We start from the raw sequence: 22,791 nt of genomic DNA, 5'->3' as shown, positions 1-22,791 counted from the left end.
GACCAGGGCCCCACACTAGATCAGTGTGGTTGGACAACATAGTCTACACTACAGACCACACAGAGGCCATGGAGAAGTGGCCATATTGACTGACCTGTTACAGAATGTACGGCCCAAATGACACCCTCTTTCCTACAATTGAAGTCGGAAGTTTACATACACCTTAGCCAAATACATTTAAACTCAGTTTTTCACAATTCCTGACATTTAATCCCAGTAAAAAATTCCCTGTCTTAGGTCAGTTAGGATCACCACTTTATTTTAAAATGTGAAATGTCAGAATAATAGTAGAGAATGATTTATTTCAGCTTTTATTTATTTTATCACATTCCCAGTGGGACAGAAGTTTACATACACTCAATTAGTATTTGGTAGCATTGCCTTTAAATTGTTTAACTTGGGTCAAATGTTTTGGGTAGCCTTCCACAAGCTTCCCACAATAAGTTGGGTGAATTTTGGCCCATTCCTCCTGACAGAGCTGGTGTAACTGAGTCAGGTTTGTAGGCCTCCTTGCTCGTACACGCTTTTTCAGTTCTGCCCACAAATTTTCTATGGGATTGACGTCAGGGCTTTGTCATGGCCACTCCAATACCTTGACTTTGTTGTCCTTAAGCCATTTTGCCACAACTTTGGAAGTATGCTTTGGGTCATTGTCCATTTGGAAGACCCATTTGCGACCAAGCTTTCACTTCCTGACTGATGTCTTGAGATGTTGCTTCAATATATCCACATAATTTCCCATCCTCATGATGTCATCTATTTTGTGAAGTGCACCAGTCCCTCCTGCAGCAAAGCACCCCCACAACATGATGCTGCCACCCCCGTGCTTCACGGTTGGGATGGTGTTCTTCGGCTTGCAAGCTTCCCCCTTTTTCCTCCAAACAAAACGATGGTCATTATGGCCAAACAGTTCTATTTTTGTTTCATCAGACCCCCATGTGCAGTTGCAAACCGTAGTCTGTCTTTTTTATGGTGGTTTTGGAGCAGTGGCTTCTTCCTTGCTGAGCGGCCTTTCAGGTGATGTCAATATAGGACTCGTTTTACTGTGGATATAGATACTTTTGTACCTGTTTCCTTCAGCATCTTCACAAGGTCCTTTGCTGTTGTTCTGGGATTGATTTGCACTTTTCGCACAAAAGTAAGTTTATCTCTAGGAGACAGAACGCGTCTCCTTCCTGAGTGGTATGACGGCTGCGTGGTCCCATGGTGTTTATACTTGCATACTATTGTTTGTACAGATGAACGTGGTACCTTCAGGCATTTGGAAATTGCTCCCAAGGATGAACCAGACTTGTGGAGGTCTACAATTTTATTTTCTGAGGTCTTGGCTGATTTCTTTTAATTTTCCCATGATGTCAAGCAAAGAGGCACTGAGTTTGAAGGTAGGCCTTGAAATACATCCACAGGTACACCTCCAGTTGACTCAAATGATGTCAATTAGCCTATCAGAAGCTTCTAAAGCCATGACATAATTTTCTGAAATTTTCCAAGCTGTTTAAAGGCACAGTCAACTTAGTGTATGTAAACTTCTGACCCACTGGAATTGTGATACAGTGAATTATAAGTGACATAATCTGTCTGTAAAAATGACTTTTGTCATGCACAAAGTAGATGTCCTAACCGACTTGCCAAAACTATAGTTTGTTTACAATAAATTTGTGGAGTGGTTGAAAAACGAGTTTTAATGACTCCAAGCTAAGTTTATGTAAACTTCCGACTTCAACGGTATATAGAGCACTACTTTTATGGGCCCTGGTCAAAAGTAGTGCCCTATATAGGGAATAGGGCGCCATTTGGGACGTAGAGTCTGTCCCAGAACAACAGAATTCTTTATCAACTCAAAAGTTCTACGTCTGATATGAAATGACTAACATCCGTTTGACCAGGAACAACACTGTCCTTATCAACCTGTAATGGTATTACCACAGACTGTGTTGTAGCGGGTTGGAGCTAACCACTACACACAAGGGTGTGTTGCTAGTCTCTGGCGGAAAAATACACACACACACACATGCACCCGCCCACACACACACACAAAGACATACAGACGCACACTCCCCACAAGCACATTCCATTCTATTTAAAGGGAGAGCCACTACAGGGGAAACCTCTGGTTGTGTTAGTCTCTGTTGGATACTACTGTGCACTATATAGGGAAAAGGATGCACTTTGGGACAGACCCATATTGTGATTACACAGTAATACACAAATAAACAAATATGTTCTGAAACATTATGTCGGGGGAAGTTGTAAAAATAACCTATTTTGCAACAAAAAAGCAACGGATGGATTTAAAAACTATAATTAGATAATTTCCTAGAAGGCAGTGTGGAAGAGGACAGCTAAATGACAGAGCACTTCACCCGACCCTAACATTATTACAGAGTAAGACACGCTGCCAATCAGCCTGTCCTCCAATTCTACCCAGCAGAGATCACCAGAGAGGTGGGTAGAGGTAGTAGCTAGACTGTGTGATTCTACCCAGCAGAGATCACCAGAGAGGTGGGTAGAGGTAGTAGACTGGGTGATTCTACCCAGCAGAGATCACAGAGAGGTGGGTAGAAGTAGTAGACTGGGTGATTCTACCCAGCAGAGATCACAGAGAGGTGGGTAGAAGTAGTAGACTGGGTGATTCTACCCAGCAGAGATCACAGAGAGGTGGGTAGAAGTAGTAGACTGGGTGATTCTACCCAGCAGAGATCACCAGAGAGGTGGGTAGAGGTAGTAGACTGGGTGATTCTACCCAGCAGAGATCACAGAGAGGTGGGTAGAAGTAGTAGACTGGGTGATTCTACCCAGCAGAGATCACCAGAGAGGTGGGTAGAGGTAGTAGACTGGGTGATTCTACCCAGCAGAGATCACCAGAGAGATGGGTAGAGGTAGTAGACTGGGTGATTCTACCCAGCAGAGATCACCAGAGAGGTGGGTAGAGGTAGTAGCTAGACTGGGTGATTCTACCCAGCAGAGATCACCAGAGAGGTGGGTAGAGGTAGTAGCTAGACAGGGTGATTCTACCCAGCAGAGATCACCAGAGAGGTGGGTAGAGGTAGTAGACTGGGTGATTCTACCCAGCAGAGATCACAGAGAAGTAGATCTGACACAGTTTCTTATTTTCCAATCTAGAGACATCCATCCATCCTGTTTATTTATTTATGCATTTGTTTTTTGTGTGTACTTGTTACCCCTTTTTCTCCACAATTTCCTGGTACAAATTGGTAGTTACAGTCTTGTCCCATCGCTGCAACTCCCCTACGGACTCGGAAGAGGCGAAGGTTGAGAGCCGTGCGTCCTCCGAAACACGACCCTGCCATGCCGCACTGCTTCTTGACACACTGCTCGCCTTAACCCGGAAACCAGCCATACCAACGTGTCAGAGGAAACACCGTCCAGCTGGCGACTGAAATCAGCTTGCAGGCGCCCAGCCAGCCACAAGGAGTCACTAGAGCGCAATGGGACAAGGAATCCCGGCCGGCCAAACCCTTCCCTAACCCGGACGACGCTAAGCCAATTGTGCGCCGCCTCATGGGTCTCCCGGTCACGTCACAGCCTGGGATCGAACCCGGGTCTGTAGTGACGCCTCAAGCGAAGCAGTGCCTAACAGGCTGACTACACCGCTCGCAGCGCGTGCGCTGCAAAATAAATTTAGAAATCTATATTATTCAATTATTGCACCCACACTGCTCGCGCGCGCGAATGAGCTTCTGCGTTGCCAAGGGCTAAAATAGAAGTCAGTTCTATTTCTGACGCAGATCGAGCTGCAAGTCCTGCCTCTCCCATTTCCTCATTGGTTTATAGAAGCAGGTACCCACGTGCAATCTCCTCATTGGTTATACCCACGTGGGTGACTGAAGATGGACGAGGTCAGTAGCGGTAATGCACCTAATTTATGAAAATTGCCAATCGCAATATAAAGTCAAGAGAAGAAAAAGCCTGGAAGGAGGAGAGATGACTAGAAACGATTCGGTTGACCGTTTTATGTGTGGATTAATTGGTGGAGTAGAGGACCTTGTGCATTTCAGGTAAAATAACAACTCAATGTTTATATCCCAGAACAAATTAGCTAGCAAGTGCAAGCTAGCTAGCTAAATTGCCATAAATGTTTAATGCTTTTTGACCTGTCTCCAAATTAATATAATTGGTTCAGAGTTTGTTGTGATATTTCAACCTGCGTGTCGTGATCGCGTTTGGTGTGGGGGGACAAAATACATTTATGCATGATGGCGCACGGGCGCAGCCGGTTTGGGTTCCGTGTCAGACCGCTGCGCCACTCGGGAGGACATCCATCCTGTTACAGCCACAGCTGCCATACAATTCCACCCAGACACAGCAAAGATCACATAGTCCTGCACTTCCGTGTCTGGTATGGGGGTCAGGGGGTTTAGGCCTAGGTGAGACAATCCTTCAGCTACCCCTCAACACTCAGACTCACAGACTCACAGACTAACAGACTAACAGACTCACAGACTCACAGACTCACAGACTCACAGACTCACAGACTAACAGACTAACAGACTAAGCACAGAGAACCATGGAGTATAACTAGGCCTAGAACCTACACTATTAGCAACTACACAGTAGTTCAACCACAGCTGCCCTACAATTCCACACATTACAGACCTCAGGTGGGTAGAGGTTGGAGGTTGGGGCGGAACCAATAATGACGGACAGTTGGAGACAGCTCTTTTCTAGGACTTATCCTACAGCATGACACTTGTTAAGGGTCTACCTGTGGTAATAATGAGGGTCTACCTGTGGTAATAATGAGATGGTCCTGACTGTGGTCTTGTTAAGGGTCTACCTGTGGTAATAATGAGATGGTCCTGACTGTGGTCTTGTTAAGGGTCTACCTGTGGTAATAATGAGGGTCTACCTGTGGTAATAATGAGGGTCTACCTGTGGTAATAATGAGGGTCTACCTGTGGTAATAATGAGGGTCTACCTGTGGTAATAATGAGATGGTCCTGACTGTGGTCTTGTTAAGGGTCTACCTGTGGTAATAATGAGATGGTCCTGACTGTGGTCTTGTTAAGGGTCTACCTGTGGTAATAATGAGGGTCTACCTGTGGTAATAATGAGGGTCTACCTGTGGTAATAATGAGGGTCTACCTGTGGTAATAATGAGGGTCTACCTGTGGTAATAATGAGATGGTCCTGACTGTGGTCTTGTTAAGGGTCTACCTGTGGTAATAATGAGATGGTCCTGACTGTGGTCTTGTTAAGGGTCTACCTGTGGTAATAATGAGATGGTCCTGACTGTGGTCTTGTTAAGGGTCTACCTGTGGTAATAATGAGGGTCTACCTGTGGTAATAATGAGATGGTCCTGACTGTGGTCTTCTTAAGGGTCTACCTGTGGTAATAATGAGATGGTCCTGACTGTGGTCTTGTTAAGGGTCTACCTGTGGTAATAATGAGATGGTCCTGACTGTGGTCTTGTTAAGGGTCTACCTGTGGTAATAATGAGATGGTCCTGACTGTGGTCTTGTTGAGGGTCTACCTGTGGTAATAATGAGATGGTCCTGACTGTGGTCTTGTTAAGGGTCTACCTGTGGTAATAATGAGATGGTCCTGACTGTGGTCTTGTTAAGGGTCTACCTGTGGTAATAATGAGGGTCTACCTGTGGTAATAATGAGATGGTCCTGACTGTGGTCTTGTTAAGGGTCTACCTGTGGTAATAATGAGGGTCTACCTGTGGTAATAATGAGATGGTCCTGACTGTGGTCTTGTTGAGGGTCTACCTGTGGTAATAATGAGATGGTCCTGACTGTGGTCTTGTTAAGGGTCTACCTGTGGTAATAATGAGGGTCTACCTGTGGTAATAATGAGATGGTCCTGACTGTGGTCTTGTTGAGGGTCTACCTGTGGTAATAATGAGATGGTCCTGACTGTGGTCTTGTTAAGGGTCTACCTGTGGTAATAATGAGATGGTCCTGACTGTGGTCTTGTTAAGGGTCTACCTGTGGTAATAATGAGGGTCTACCTGTGGTAATAATGAGATGGTCCTGACTGTGGTCTTGTTAAGGGTCTACCTGTGGTAATAATGAGGGTCTACCTGTGGTAATAATGAGATGGTCCTGACTGTGGTCTTGTTGAGGGTCTACCTGTGGTAATAATGAGATGGTCCTGACTGTGGTCTTGTTAAGGGTCTACCTGTGGTAATAATGAGGGTCTACCTGTGGTAATAATGAGATGGTCCTGACTGTGGTCTTGTTAAAGGTCTACCTGTGGTAATAATGAGATGGTCCTGACTGTGGTCTTGTTAAGGGTCTACCTGTGGTAATAATGAGATGGTCCTGACTGTGGTCTTGTTGAGGGTCTACCTGTGGTAATAATGATGACTCACCTGAGTTGAGATTGTAGTTTCCCAGCCTTGCTGATAAAGTCTTCCCAGATGGGGTAGCTGTTCTGTGGAAACAAACACAAAGTACAGGAATATCAGAACATCTTGTTTTCCCTGAGCACAACATCGGTCAGAAACACAGAACAACATGAGAACAAAACACACACACACCAAAAACACTTTTTTAAACCTTTATTTTACCAGCTATTCCCATTGAGGTAAAAATAGCTATTTTCCAAGCAAAACCTGCTCATCAAAGTGATGATGGACTAACCTATTAGACTTTATATTGACTATATTTTGTGAACACACAGTAACGAACACACGGTAACGAACACACGGTAACGAACACACGGTAACGAACACACGGTAACGATCACACGGTAACGAACACACGGTAACGATCACACGGTAACGAACACACGGTAACGATCACACGGTAACGATCACACGGTAACGAACACACGGTAACGAACACACGGTAAAGAACACACGGTAACGAACACACGGTAACGAACACACGGTAACGAACACACGGTAACGAACACACGGTAACGAACACACGTAACGAACACACGGTAAAGAACACACGTAACGAACACACGGTAACGGACACACGGTAACGATCACACGGTAACGAACACACGGTAAAGAACACACGGTAACGATCACACGGTAACGAACACACGGTAACGAACACACGGTAACGAACACACGGTAACGAACACACGGTAACGAACACACGGTAACGGACACACGGTAACGATCACACGGTAAAGAACACACGGTAACGGACACACGGTAACGATCACACGGTAACGATCACACGGTAACGAACACACGGTAACGAACACACGGTAAAGAACACACGGTAACGAACACACGGTAACGGACACACGGTAAAGAACACACGGTAAAGAACACACGGTAATGAACACACGGTAATGAACACACGGTAATGAACACACGGTAATGAACACACGGTAACGAACACACGGTAAAGAACACACGGTAAAGAACACACGGTAACGGACACACGGTAACGGACACACGGTAACGGACACACGGTAACGAACACACGGTAAAGAACACACGGTAACGAACACACGGTAACGGACACACGGTAACGGACACACGGTAACGAACACACGGTAACGAACACACGGTAACGAACACACGGTAAAGAACACACGGTAACGAACACACGGTAACGAACACACGGTAACGAACACACGGTAACGGACACACGGTAACGATCACACGGTAACGGACACACGGTAACGGACACACGGCAACGGACACACGGTAACGGACACACGGTAACGGACACACGGTAACGGACACGGTAACGATCACACGGTAACGGACACACGGTAACGATCACACGGTAACGATCACACGGTAACGAACACACGGTAACGGACACACGGTAACGAACACACGGTAACGGACACACGGTAACGATCACACGGTAAAGAACACACGGTAATGAACACACGATAATGAACACACGGTAAAGAACACACGGTAATGAACACACGGTAAAGAACACACGGTAACGAACACACGGTAACGAACACACGGTAACGAACACACGGTAACGAACACGCGGTAACGGACACGCGGTAACGGACACGCGGTAACGGACACGCGGTAACGGACACACGGTAACGATCACACGGTAACGAACACACGGTAAAGAACACACGGTAATGAACACACGGTAAAGAACACACGGTAATGAACACACGGTAAAGAACACACGGTAACGAACACACGGTAACGATCACACGGTAACGAACACACGGTAACGGACACACGGTAACGAACACACGGTAACGATCACACGGTAACGAACACACGGTAACGAACACACGGTAATGAACACACAATAATGGACACACAGTAACAATCACACGGTAACGGACACACGGTAACGGACACACGGTAACGGACACACGGTAACGGACACACGGTAACGGACACACGGTAACGAACACACGGTAACGATCACACGGTAACGATCACACGGTAACGATCACACGGTAATGAACACACAATAATGGACACACAGTAACAATCACACGGTAACGGACACACGGTAATGGACACACAGTAACGAACACACAGTAATGGACACACAGTAACAATCACACGGTAACGGACACACGGTAATGGACACACAGTAACGAACACACAGTAATGAACACACAGTAATGGACACACAGTAACAATCACACGGTAACGGACACACGGTAATGGACACACAGTAACAATCACACGGTAACGGACAAACGGTAACGGACACACGGTAACGGAGGGCCCTCCCCCGCGTTCCATTCGGCAAATCTGACCACGATTCCATCTTGCTCCTCCCCTCCTATAGTTAGAAACTCAAACAGTCCTGTGGTGAGGACTATTCAACGCTGCACTGACCAATCAGAATCCACGTTTCAATCCACGCTTCACTAGCACATCAGAGGCAGCTGCCTATAGACATAGATTAGAATCACTGGCCACTTTTAGAAATGGATCACTAGACACTTTACTAATGTTCCGTATCTACCATCACCCATCTCATATGTATAAACTGTACTCCACACTATTCTACGGTATCTTAGTCACTATTAAATTGTGTTTACATATTGCATCACCCATCTCATATGTATAAACTGTACTCCACACTATTCTACGGTATCTTAGTCACTATTAAATTGTGTTTACATATTGCATCACCCATCTCATATGTATAAACTGTACTCCACACTATTCTACGGTATCTTAGTCACTATTTACATTGTGTTTACATATTGCATCACTCATCTCATATGTATAAACTGTACTCCACACTATTCTACGGTATCTTAGTCACTTTTAAATTGTGTTTACATATTGCATCACTCATCTCATATGTATAAACTGTACTCCACACTATTCTACGGTATCTTAGTCACTTTTAAATTGTGTTTACATATTGCATCACCCATTTCATATGTATATACTGTATTATATTCTATACTACACCACTGACTGTTAAACAGCCATCTCCAGCACAGCAGAGGCTGCTGCCTATAGAGAATAGATGAGGAATCACTGGCCACTTTAAGGAAATGAAACACTAGCCACTTTAATAATGTCTCCGTATCTTGCATTACTCATCTCATATGTGTAAACTGTACTCTATACTATTCTACGGTATCTTAGTCACTTTAATTGTTTGTAAATACTGCATCCCCCATCTCATATGTATATGCTGTACTGTATACTATGCCACTGTATCTTAGTCCAATGCCGCCCTGACATATATGTATATATATTCTTAATCCATTCCTTACTTAGATGTACATGTATTTTGGGTATATGTTGTGAAAGTGTTAGATATTACTTGTTAGATATTACTGCACTGTCGGAGCTAGAAGAGCAAGCATTTCGCTACACCCACAATAACATCTGCTAACCACGTGTATGTGACCAATAAAATGTGATTTGATTTGAGTAGTGTAATACTCAGACTATGCTGCCATCCGGGAGGCTGAGGAGAAAGTAAGTAAGGATGCTGTGTCTGATAATGATTTGTAGCATTAGTGACCTTAGGAATGTCCCCCTGTGTAACACTATACCGCCATAACACAGGAGAGAGAGAGAGAGAGAGAGAGAGAGAGGAGAGAAAGAGAGAGGAGAGAGAGAGAGAGAGAGAGAGAGAGAGGAGAAAGAGAGAAAGAGAGAGGAGAGAGAGAGAAAGAGAGAAAGAGAGAGGAGAGAGAGAGGAGAGAAAGAGAGAGGAGAGAGAGAGAGACAGAGGAGAGAAAGAGAGATGAGAGAGAGAGGAGAGAGGGAGAGAGAGAGGAGAGAAAGAGAGAGGAGAGAAAGAGAGAGGAGAGAGAGAGAGAGGAGAGAGAGAGGAGAGAAAGAGAGAGGAGAGAGAGAGACAGAGGAGAGAAAGAGAGAGGAGAGAGAGAGGAGAGAGAGGGAGAGAGAGAGAAAGAGAGAAGAAAGAGAGAGAGAGGAGAGAAAGAGAGAGAGAGAAAGAGAGAGAGAGAGAGAGAGAGAGAGAGAGTGAAACACACACCCATACAAACACACACAGCTCCTTTGCATCAGCAGCCAGATGAATATTTCAAGAGCCTTGAAGGCAGAGACCCCCTGCTGAACAATAACCTAGATACCCACAGCAACAATAGATTCAGAGGTGAAACATATAGATTTTATAGCATAACACTGCATTTGACACTGGAAGAAAACACCCAAGCCTCAGCCATGTATAACCCCATTCTAGTATTTTTGTTTGACTCCATAAACGTCGGTCAATAGGCTTCATAGCTCGCAGTTTGGCCTGAAGAGCAAGCAAGCAGCTAGTCATGACATGATGATGAGGCATGCCTTGTCATTATCTGAAGCAACTGTCAAAAACACTGACAGCCAGCTAACGTTATCTACTTAGCTAGCTAACCTTAGTGGCCATTCCTACAGAACAGGTTACTGAATGAGTTCATATGGAGTTAGACAAGTAGCTATTAGCTATCTATCTAATGTACACTGTTATAAACAAAATTATTCAGAACGGATAGGTTTGACTTACTTTCATGTCGCCTATCACACTTTGGAAAAGTCCCCCCAGTGCACTGCATTCTTTCTCAATAACAGCCTCCATTTTTCTGGACAACTGAGTACTGGTCAGTCTGACGGTCAAGCTGGACAGCTCCTGAACGTAGGAGTTGAAAGAAACCTCGGGCTATTTGAATTACAAATCTTCGGCTATTTAATACAAATAATTTCGCTTTAGTTAACTATTCACCGAACGAGTGAAAAGACCTTGACTTGATGCAGAAACGAATAAACCCGCTCCAGCCTATAGCTTGATCGGCTCAGTCAAACGCTCTCCGACAAGAGGTGAGATTGAGAGAATATACGCTGACGAGAATTAAAACCCAATCGCTTCTCCACTCACGGTCCATGATTCTCCAAATGACACAATTCCGAAACGTATACAACATGTATAGATATAGATCCGATAGTCTCTGGATATTCAACGTAAACAACAAACTGATCTACACAAGCAAATTCCAACACAGCTCCGTCTCAGAAGCTCAATGTATTACAATGCAATTTCAGCTGGTCGAGTCTGGAGACTGTGAAGAACTCAATTCAAAACATACTCCTCGCGTCCTCTCTGCTCGCTCCTCGTCTCCTTCTCAAAACCCATTGGAGGAGAAGGTAAGAGGGGCGGGACTTCTGGCTTTCTCATCCAATGGGTTTTGAGAAGGAGACGACGGGAGCGCGGAGAAGACGCGAGGAGTATACTATCTTCCCTAAAGGTACAGAGCGCATACCCGAATAGCGAAATGCACCCCCCTCCTGGCTTTGACGCGTGTGTTGGCTTCTTGCCTTTTGCTCGAGATAGTTTATAAAAGGATCAACTAACTGATTTCTATCTTTCTCAACTCATCATAACTGCTATTTAAAACGGGAGAGAATATTGGATTCGGTTTAGCAACAAAATTGTTCATGGAAATCTACAAAAATACTATACACACACACACACACTCACTCACACACACTAACTACACTGACACTCTCACACAAAACTTGCACACATTCAGATACTGTACACTACTGCCGCGTTCAAAACAACTGTGAACTCGGAAAAATACGGGGTCAAATCATGACGTCATTGAGCTCCAGGCCCGAGTTACCGAGATGGAATTCCTAGTTGGATGACCGTTCAAATCGATGTTTCCCCAGTCGGAGCTCGTTTTTTTTCCCGAGTTCACAGCAGTGGCGATTTTAGCATGTAAATAATGGTGAGGCAAACCATTTTCATTTGTATTTATTTATGCCAGCAAAGCCACTACACAACACGACACAATACATTAATTGCACTATAACGGTGACATACAGTGGTGTAAAGTACTTAAGTAAAAAAAATACTTTAAAGTACTACTTAAGTCGTTTTTTTGAGTATCTGTACTTCACTTTACTATTTACTTTTACTTCACTACATTCCTGAAGAAAATAATAGCATAGTTGATATGGCTGATTTAAACCAATGTGGTTTCTACTGACAATTGAGATGTACAAACTATGGCATAAGGGGACAACGAGCGGATAAGAGGCAATCCGTAATTTCGATTAAGATCTTAATGAGCGAGCTAGGACGGATGTAGTCAATATAACTATTTGTTCAACACGTTTGAAATGTACAGCGACAGAATTCAGAACATGGGCCATTCTTACAGTATTCTCCCTGTACACCAAGTCAGAGCCATAGGATAAAGGCATATTTTTTATTTATTTGACCTTTATTTAACTAGGCAAGTCAGTTAATAACAAATTAGCTTCACTCTTGTGTATTTTATTTGTCTTTATCGTGTATTAACATTGTTTTGTTTAACTCTGCATCATTGGATTGTATTCTGGGCCATGTGACAAATACTATTTTATTTTGTAGTGAGGAGGGCAACAACATTAACAAACGTGTGGTCCTGAGCAAGGGCTCATTGTTCAGATTTGAAGGGGTCTAGTGACATCTTGTGGCCAACACATGCATAGCCTGTGAGGTGGTTTATGGAAACACAATTTCACCTGTATTTGGAAAACAATATAAAAGTGGGAAAAAGTTAAAATGTGTAGGCATTGGGGAAAAAATCAGGACAAACATTTTGCAAGGCATGAGGTTTCCCCCAAGACTAATGGTTTGTCTGGACTGGCTAATTTCAGACAAATAAAACTAGTACTTGTCTCCCTTCACCAGCAGATGTCTCCCTAGCCCTTGAAAATGGGCTAGTCACAAGTGCAAGTTGGGATCCTTGGGACATACATACCATAAACCCTAACCCTAACCTTAACCCCTATCCTACCCTTATCTAACCTTAACCATAACCTTTGGTATTTGGTATGTTATTAGGATCCCCATTAGCTGTTGAGAAAGCAGCATCTACTCTTCCTGGGGTCCACACAGAACATGAAACATGACATAATACACAACATTATTAGACAACAGCTCAAGGACAGAACGACGTCAACACCTTAACCCTTAGCGTAAACATTTTAAATATCAACTTCAACGGGGTGACGTCAGAGTTGGGACATACCAAGGAATCCCGTTTAGAACATGTCTCATATTACACGAAACGTTTAGGCTACATAATGTGACTTTTCTATGTATACAACATGGATTACACAGGTCAAACTAAACAAGTCGTGTATTAGACTGTAGACTCCAAAGAGCAGGTGGTGTAGACCTATTCATGGGAACCAGCAGCAGTTAGCTTGTCTGTCTAGACTGAGACAGAGAGCAGGCTTGTCTGTCTAGACTGAGACAGAGAGTAGGCTTGTCCGTCTAGACTGAGACAGATAGCAGGGGTAGCTGGTCCTCCTCTAAGGGGGTAGCTGGTCCTCTAGGGATGTTGCTGGTCCTCCTCTAAGGGGGTAGCTGGTCCTCTAGGGATGTTGCTGGTCCTCCTCTAAGGGGGTAGCTGGTCCTCTAGGGATGTTGCTGGTCCTCCTCTAGGGGGTAGCTGGTCCTCTAGAGATGTTGCTGGTCCTCCTCTATGCAGGTAGCTTTTCCTCCTCTATGCAGGTAGCTTTTCCTCCTCTAGGGGGTAGCTGGTCCTACTCTAGGGGGTAGCTGGTCCTCCTCTAGGGAGGTAGCTGGTCCTCCTCTAGGGGGTAGCTGGTCCTCCTCTAGGGAGGTAGCTGGTCCTCCTCTAGGGGGGTAGCTGGTCCTCTAGGTAGGTAGCTGGTCCTCCTCTAGGGGGTAGCTGGTCCTCCTCTAGGTAGGTAGCTGGTTCTCCTCTAGGTAGGTAGCTGGTCCTCCTCTAGGTAGGTAACTGGTCCTCCTGTAGGTAGGTAGCTGGTCCTCCTCTAAGGGGGTAGCTGGTCCTCCTCTAGGGGGTAGCTGGTCCTCCTCTAGGGGGTAGCTGGTCCTCCTCTAGGGGGGTAGATGGTCCTCCTCTAGGGGGGTAGATGGTCCTCCTCTAGGTAGGTAGCTGGTCCTCCTCTAGGGGGGTAGCTGGTCCTCCTCTAGGTAGGTAGATGGTCCTCCTCTAGGGGGTAGCTGGTCCTCCTCTAGGGGGGTAGATGGTCCTCCTCTAAGGGGTAGCTGGTCCTCCTCTAGGTAGGTAGCTGGTCCTCCTCTAGGTAGGTAACTGGTCCTCCTCTAGGGGGTAGCTGGTCCTCCTCTAGGGGGTAGCTGGTCCTCCTCTAGGGGGTAGCTGGTCCTCCTCTAGGGGGTAGCTGGTACTCCTCTAGGGGGGTAGATGGTCCTCCTCTAGGTAGGTAACTGGTCCTCCTCTAGGGGGTAGCTGGTCCTCCTCTAGGGGGGTAGATGGTCCTCCTCTAGGTAGGTAGATGGTCCTCCTCTAGGGGGGTAGCTGGTCCTCCTCTAGGTAGGTAGCTGGTCCTCCTCTAGGGGGTAGCTGGTCCTCCTCTAGGTAGGTAGCTGGTCCTCCTCTAGGGGGGTAGCTGGTCCTCCTCTAGGGGGGTAGCTGGTCCTCCTCTAGGTAGGTAGCTGGTCCTCCTCTAGGGAGGTAGCTGGTCCTCCTCTAGGGGGGTAGCTGGTCCTCCTGTAGGGGGGTAGATGGTCCTCCTCTAGGGGGGTAGATGGTCCTCCTCTAGGTAGGTAGCTGGTCCTCCTCTAGGGGGGTAGATGGTCCTCCTCTAGGGGGGTAGCTGGTCCTCCTCTAGGGGGGTAGCTGGTCCTCCTGTAGGGGGGTAGATGGTCCTCCTCTAGGGGGGTAGCTGGTCCTCCTCTAGGGGGTAGCTGGTCCTCCTCTAGGGGGTAGCTGGTCCTCCTCTAGGGGGTAGCTGGTCCTCCTCTAGGGGGGTAGATGGTCCTCCTCTAGGGGGGTAGATGGTCCTCCTCTAGGTAGGTAGCTGGTCCTCCTCTAGGGGGTAGCTGGTCCTCCTCTAGGGGGTAGCTGGTCCTCCTCTAGGTAGGTAGCTGATCCTCCTCTAGGTAGGTATCTGGTCCTCCTCTAGGGGGGTAGCTGGTCCTCCTCTAGGGGGGTAGCTGGTCCTCCTCTAGGGGGGTAGATGGTCCTCCTCTAGGGGGGTAGATGGTCCTCCTCTAGGGGGTAGCTGGTCCTCCTCTAGGGGGGTAGATGGTCCTCCTCTAGGTAGGTAGCTGGTCGTCCTCTAAGGTGGTATCTGGTCCTCCTCTAGGGGGTAGCTGGTCCTCCTCTAGGGAGGTAGCTGGTCCTCCTCTAGGGGGGTAGCTGGTCCTCCTCTAGGGGGTAGCTGGTACTCCTCTAGGGGGGTAGCTGGTCCTCCTCTAGGGGGTAGCTGGTCCTCCTCTAAGGTGGTAGCTGGTCCTCCTCTAGGGCTGTAGCTGGTCCTCCTCTAGGGGGGTAGCTGGTCCTCCTCTAGGTAGGTAGCTGGTCCTCCTCTAGGGGGTAGCTGGTCCTCCTCTAGGGGGGTAGCTGGTCCTCCTCTAGGGGGGTAGCTGGTCCTCCTCTAGGGGGATAGCTGGTCCTCCTCTAGGGGGTAGCTGGTCCTCCTCTAGGTAGGTAGCTGGTCCTCCTCTAGGGGGGTAGATGGTCCTCCTCTAAGGGGTAGCTGGTCCTCTTCTAGGGAGGTAGCTGGTCCTCCTCTAGGGGGTAGCTGGTCCTCCTCTAGGGGGGTAGCTGGTCCTCCTCTAGGGGAGTAGCTGGTCCTCCTCTAGGGGGTAGCTGGTCCTCCTCTAGGGGGTAGCTGGTCCTCCTCTAGGGGGTAGCTGGTCCTCCTCTAGGGGGGTAGATGGTCCTCCTCTAGGGGGGTAGATGGTCCTCCTCTAGGTAGGTAGCTGGTCCTCCTCTAGGGGGTAGCTGGTCCTCCTCTAGGTAGGAAGCTGGTCCTCCTCTAGGGGGTAGCTGGTCCTCCTCTAGGTAGGTAGCTGATCCTCCTCTAGGTAGGTATCTGGTCCTCCTCTAGGGGGGTAGCTGGTCCTCCTCTAGGGGGGTAGCTGGTCCTCCTCTAGGGGGGTAGATGGTCCTCCTCTAGGGGGGTAGATGGTCCTCCTCTAGGGGGTAGCTGGTCCTCCTCTAGGGGGGTAGATGGTCCTCCTCTAGGTAGGTAGCTGGTCGTCCTCTAAGGTGGTATCTGGTCCTCCTCTAGGGGGTAGCTGGTCCTCCTCTAGGGAGGTAGCTGGTCCTCCTCTAGGGGGGTAGCTGGTCCTCCTCTAGGGGGTAGCTGGTACTCCTCTAGGGGGGTAGCTGGTCCTCCTCTAGGGGGTAGCTGGTCCTCCTCTAAGGTGGTAGCTGGTCCTCCTCTAGGGCTGTAGCTGGTCCTCCTCTAGGGGGGTAGCTGGTCCTCCTCTAGGTAGGTAGCTGGTCCTCCTCTAGGGGGTAGCTGGTCCTCCTCTAGGGGGGTAGCTGGTCCTCCTCTAGGGGGGTAGCTGGTCCTCCTCTAGGGGGATAGCTGGTCCTCCTCTAGGGGGTAGCTGGTCCTCCTCTAGGTAGGTAGCTGGTCCTCCTCTAGGGGGGTAGATGGTCCTCCTCTAAGGGGTAGCTGGTCCTCTTCTAGGGAGGTAGCTGGTCCTCCTCTAGGGGGTAGCTGGTCCTCCTCTAGGGGGGTAGCTGGTCCTCCTCTAGGGGGGTAGCTGGTCCTCTTCTAGCTATGTTGATAATTATCACACATTTTAGTTTCAGAGCTCAGCTAGAAAAGTGTGAACTCTTTATTTCTGTTCAGTTCTATTTGTGGACCACAGGAAGGGTAGCTTCTGCATGTACAACGGCTAATGTTGCTCCTAATCAACTAAACTCAACCATTCAAATCAAATCAAATCAAATTGTATTGGTCACATACACATGGTTAGCAGATTTTATTGCGAGTGTAGCGAAATGCTTGTGCTGCTAGTTCCGACAGTGAATTAATATCTAACAAGTAATCTAACAATTCCCCAACAACTACCTAATACACACAAATCTAAGTAAAGGAAGGGAATAAGAATATATACATATAAATATATGGATGAGCAATGACAGAGCGGCCTAGGCAAGATGCAATAGATGGTATAAAATACAATATATACATATGAGATGAGTAGTGCAAGATATGTAAACATTATTAAAGTGCCATTATTAAAGTGACTAGTGATCCATTTATTAAAGTGGCCAATGAGTCTGTATGTAGGCCGCAGCCTCTCTGTGTTAGTGACGCCTGTATAACATTCTGATGGCCTTGAGATTCTATATGCATTCTGAGAGTAAAGAGCATCTGACACAACATTCTGATGGCCTTGAGATTCTATATGCATTCTGGGAGTAAAGACAGCATCTGACACAACATTCTGATGGCCTTGAGATTCTATATGCATTCTGAGAGTAAAGACAGCATCTGACACAACATTCTGATGGCCTTGAGATTCTATATGCATTCTGAGAGTAAAGAGCATCTGACACAACATTCTGATGGCCTTGAGATTCTATATGCATTCTGGGAGTAAAGACAGCATCTGACACAACATTCTGATGGCCTTGAGATTCTATATGCATTCTGGGAGTAAAGACAGCATCTGACACAACATTCTGATGGCCTTGAGATTCTATATGCATTCTGAGAGTAAAGAGCATCTGACACAACATTCTGATGGCCTTGAGATTCTATATGCATTCTGAGAGTAAAGACAGCATCTGACACAACATTCTGATGGCCTTGAGATGCTATATGCATTCTGGGAGTAAAGAGCATCTGACACAACATTCTGATGGCCTTGAGATTCTATATGCATTCTGAGAGTAAAGAGCATCTGACACAACATTCTGATGGCCTTGAGATTCTATATGCATTCTGAGAGTAAAGAGCATCTGACACAACATTCTGATGGCCTTGAGATTCTATATGCATTCTGAGAGTAAAGACAGCATCTGACACAACATTCTGATGGCCTTGAGATTCTATATGCATTCTGGGAGTAAAGACAGCATCTAACACAACATTCTGATGGCCTTGAGATTCTATATGCATTCTGAGAGTAAAGAGCATCTGACACAACATTCTGATGGCCTTGAGATTCTATATGCATTCTGGGAGTAAAGAGCATCTGACACAACATTCTGATGGCCTTGAGATTCTATATGCATTCTGGGAGTAAAGACAGCATCTGACACAACATTCTGATGGCCTTGAGATTCTATATGCATTCTGAGAGTAAAGAGCATCTGACACAACATTCTGATGGCCTTGAGATTCTATATGCATTCTGGGAGTAAAGACAGCATCTGACACAACATTCTGATGGCCTTGAGATTCTATATGCATTCTGGGAGTAAAGAGCATCTGACACAACATTCTGATGGCCTTGAGATTCTATATGCATTCTGAGAGTAAAGAGCATCTGACACAACATTCTGATGGCCTTGAGATTCTATATGCATTCTGGGAGTAAAGACAGCATCTGACACAACATTCTGATGGCCTTGAGATTCTATATGCATTCTGGGAGTAAAGACAGCATCTGACACAACATTCTGATGGCCTTGAGATTCTATATGCATTCTGAGAGTAAAGACAGCATCTGACACAACATTCTGATGGCCTTGAGATTCTATATGCATTCTGAGAGTAAAGAGCATCTGACACAACATTCTGATGGCCTTGAGATTCTATATGCATTCTGAGAGTAAAGAGCATCTGACACAACATTCTGATGGCCTTGAGATTCTATATGCATTCTGAGAGTAAAGACAGCATCTGACACAACATTCTGATGGCCTTGAGATTCTATATGCATTCTGAGAGTAAAGAGCATCTGACACAACATTCTGATGGCCTTGAGATTCTATATGCATTCTGAGAGTAAAGACAGCATCTGACACAACATTCTGATGGCCTTGAGATTCTATATGCATTCTGAGAGTAAAGACAGCATCTGACACAACATTGAGTTTTTCTCCAACATGCAATGAACATCCTGTCAAGTGTTTTTTTTTTTATCCAATTAGATCAGTGCGTGGTTTTATCCGCTGCTTACAGGAAATCTTCCGCAGCCCCCAGACATGTATCGAGGTCATATCAGACTCAGAGATCCTGTCACCAAACAGAACAACAACAAAGTGAACGTATCTGTTTCGTACCGTAGCAGTTTGTCGTTTCCTTTCTGTTTACAGGCCATGTAGGGAACCACACCAGATGTCGATGACTAAGCCATGTTTATTCTGTCAGGTGCTGACTGATTGACATATCCCACCCACCCACCCACTCCTGAACGAATGAATGGGTTTCTATGGTGACCTGAACTCTCAACGGGAGCACAAGCTGCGTTCACTTCATTACACCTCTGCGTCCCAAATGGAACCCTATATATGGTGCACTACTTTTGACCAAAGCCCTACGAGCCAGTCCCCTCCACAACATGTACACAAACACTCTGATCTATCCATTGATGGATCTGAATGCAGCTGGAATGTTTTCAAGGAGTTCCTTTTTTTAGATAACCAGAGTATGTTTACCACAATCACACCATTACTGTAGTATACTTCCCCCTCTCCCCCCCTGCAAACAGCACAGACCATACAAACCATTACTGTAGTATACTTCCCTCTCTCTCCCCCAGCAAACAGCACAGACCATACAAACCATTACTGTAGTATACTTCCCCCTCTCCCCCCCTGCAAACAGCACAGACCATACAAACCATTACTGTAATATACTTCCCTCTCTCTCTCCCAGCAAACAGCATAGACGATACAAACCATTACTGTAATATACTTCCCTCTCTCTCTCCCAGCAAACAGCACAGACCATACAAACCATTACTGTAATATACTTCCCTCTCTCTCCCAGCAAACAGCACAGACCATACAAACCATTACTGTAATATACTTCCCTCTCTCTCTCCCAGCAAACAGCATAGACCATACAAACCATTACTGTAATATACTTCCCTCTCTCTCCCAGCAAACAGCACAGACCATACAAACCATTACTGTAATATACTTCCCTCTCTCTCTCCCAGCAAACAGCATAGACCATACAAACCATTACTGTAATATACTTCCCTCTCTCTCTCCCAGCAAACAGCACAGACCATACAAACCATTACTGTAGTATACTTCCCTCTCTCTCTCCCAGCAAACAGCATAGACCATACAAACCATTACTGTAGTATACTTCCCTCTCTCTCCCAGCAAACAGCACAGACCATACAAACCATTACTGTAATATACTTCCCTCTCTCTCCCAGCAAACAGCACAGACCATACAAACCATTACTGTAATATACTTCCCCCTCTCTCCCAGCAAACAGCACAGACCATACAAACCATTACTGTAGCATGTAGGGAACCTGTCAGCACTCCGGCAGCTGTTACACCTACAGTATGTGTTCCAAATTACACCCTATTCCTTAAATAGTGCCCTACTTTTGACCAGAGCACAGTGGCTCTGAGGACATCTCTGGATTCTGTTCTAAGGTCATGAATGACTGTTAGTTCTATATCTCCAGCCTATGTAGATGGGTTGAGTCAGGGTTGGCCAACTGGCGGACCGCGGAATTCGGCCCGCTGGTGGTTTTATTTGGCCTCCAAAGTTTTCTGGCCCCCCCCAAAAAATCAGCTCCGAGTGAATTTAATTTAAGAAAATCTGTTCCCAAGTATAATAGAGAGAAACATGTGATCGTATACAAATATAAACAATGTTTGAAATTATAATGTTTAAGTCACATATTATGTCTGTTTGGGCTTCTTGCGGTCAATTTTCAGTCTACAAATTGATCTGTAATTATGTTCTGGGCCCCAGACCATCCGATCAAGAAGAAATCATCCCGTGGCTGAACCTAGTTGATGATCCCTGGGTTAAGGAAATATAATCTGCATATTTAGTAGCGCTATATAATTAACAGAAGTGTAAAATGTTGGCTACTGGCCCAATGCTCTTAACCACTAGGCTACCCACTGCCCAGTGGTACTGTATACACAGGCAATATTGTACGCACTAATGTTAAATGTATCGGGAACATAGTACACAACACCAAGTGCCACTATTCTTGATTTAATTATCATTGTTAAACATCATCATATAATATTAAAAACAGCAACTCACCTAATGTACAATACAGTACTGCACTGACATGCAAATTGCCCAATAGCCAGCTATGGCCAGGCCAACAAAACAAAGCATCATTCACAACACATTCTGGAACATTGAGCATTCTCCTGCTTTCTCAGATAGATACACTTTAATTTACCAGTAGACTACCTGTATTATTCTGTATTAATTTACCAGTAGGCTACCTGTATTATTCTGTATTAATTTACCAGTAGACTACCTGTATTATTCTGTATTAATTTACCAGTAGACTACCTGTATTATTCTGTATTAATTTACCAGTAGGCTACCTGTATTATTCTGTATTAATTTACCAGTAGACTACCTGTATTATTCTGTATTAATTTACCAGTAGGCTACCTGTATTATTCTGTATTAATTTACCAGTAGACTACCTGTATTATTCTGTATTAATTTACCAGTAGGCTACCTGTATTATTCTGTATTAATTTACCAGTAGACTACCTGTATTATTCTGTATTAATTTACCAGTAGACTACCTGTATTATTCTGTATTAATTTACCAGTAGGCTACCTGTATTATTCTGTATTAATTTACCAGTAGACTACCTGTATTATTCTGTATTAATTTACCAGTAGGCTACCTGTATTATTCTGTATTAATTTACCAGTAGACTACCTGTATTATTCTGTATTAATTTACCAGTAGGCTACCTGTATTATTCTGTATTAATTTACCAGTAGGCTACCTGTATTATTCTGTATTAATTTACCAGTAGACTACCTGTATTATTCTGTATTCATTTACCAGTAGGCTACCTGTATTATTCTGTATTAATTTACCAGTAGACTACCTGTATTATTCTGTATTCATTTACCAGTAGACTACCTGTATTATTCTGTATTAATTTACCAGTAGACTACCTGTATTATTCTGTATTAATTTACCAGTAGGCTACCTGTATTATTCTGTATTAATTTACCAGTAAGCTACCTGTATTATTCCGTATTAATTTACCAGTAGACTACCTGTATTATTCTGTATTATTTTACCAGTAGACTACCTGTATTATTCTGTATTAATTTACCAGTAGACTACCTGTATTATTCTGTATTAATTTGAATCTATCACAAGAAAACACAATTGATATCATTCAGAACAGTGCTTGTTCCACAACATGCTAAAACACTGGCAGCTGTTGTCTTTGTCATCTTTGTTTTTGAAGATTGGACATAAAGTTCTGGGTGTTCTGGGTGTATCAGAGTGAAGGGAAGGATCAGTTCTGGGTGTATCAGAGTGAAGGGAAGGATCAGTTCTGGATGTCTCACAGTGAAGGGAAGGGTCAGTTCTGGGTGTATCACAGTGAAGGGAAGGATCAGTTCTGGATGTCTCAGAGTGAAGGGAAGGGTCAGTTCTGGATGTCTCAGAGTGAAGGGAAGGGTCAGTTCTGGATGTCTCAGAGTGAA

General features: G+C 45.2%; 1 long non-coding RNA gene across 1 annotated transcript in view; it reads right to left on the bottom strand.

The window, feature by feature from the left end:
* Positions 1–11,505, bottom strand: part of LOC120047800 — a 12,705-nt gene extending 1,200 nt beyond the window's left edge. The window contains exons 1-2 of the long non-coding RNA XR_005476925.1: positions 10,919–11,505; positions 6,343–6,404 (exon numbers count right to left, since the gene is read on the bottom strand). This is a non-coding gene — a long non-coding RNA (uncharacterized LOC120047800). The remainder of the gene's footprint in view (positions 1–6,342; positions 6,405–10,918) is intronic.
* Between the last annotated feature and the right edge of the window lie 11,286 nt (positions 11,506–22,791).

Source organism: Salvelinus namaycush, chromosome 5, assembly GCF_016432855.1.
Source record: "Salvelinus namaycush isolate Seneca chromosome 5, SaNama_1.0, whole genome shotgun sequence".
Taxonomy (NCBI): Eukaryota; Metazoa; Chordata; class Actinopteri; order Salmoniformes; family Salmonidae; genus Salvelinus; species Salvelinus namaycush.
The sequence above is the reverse complement of the archived record's forward strand: the minus strand, read 5'-3'. Positions and strand labels throughout refer to the sequence as shown.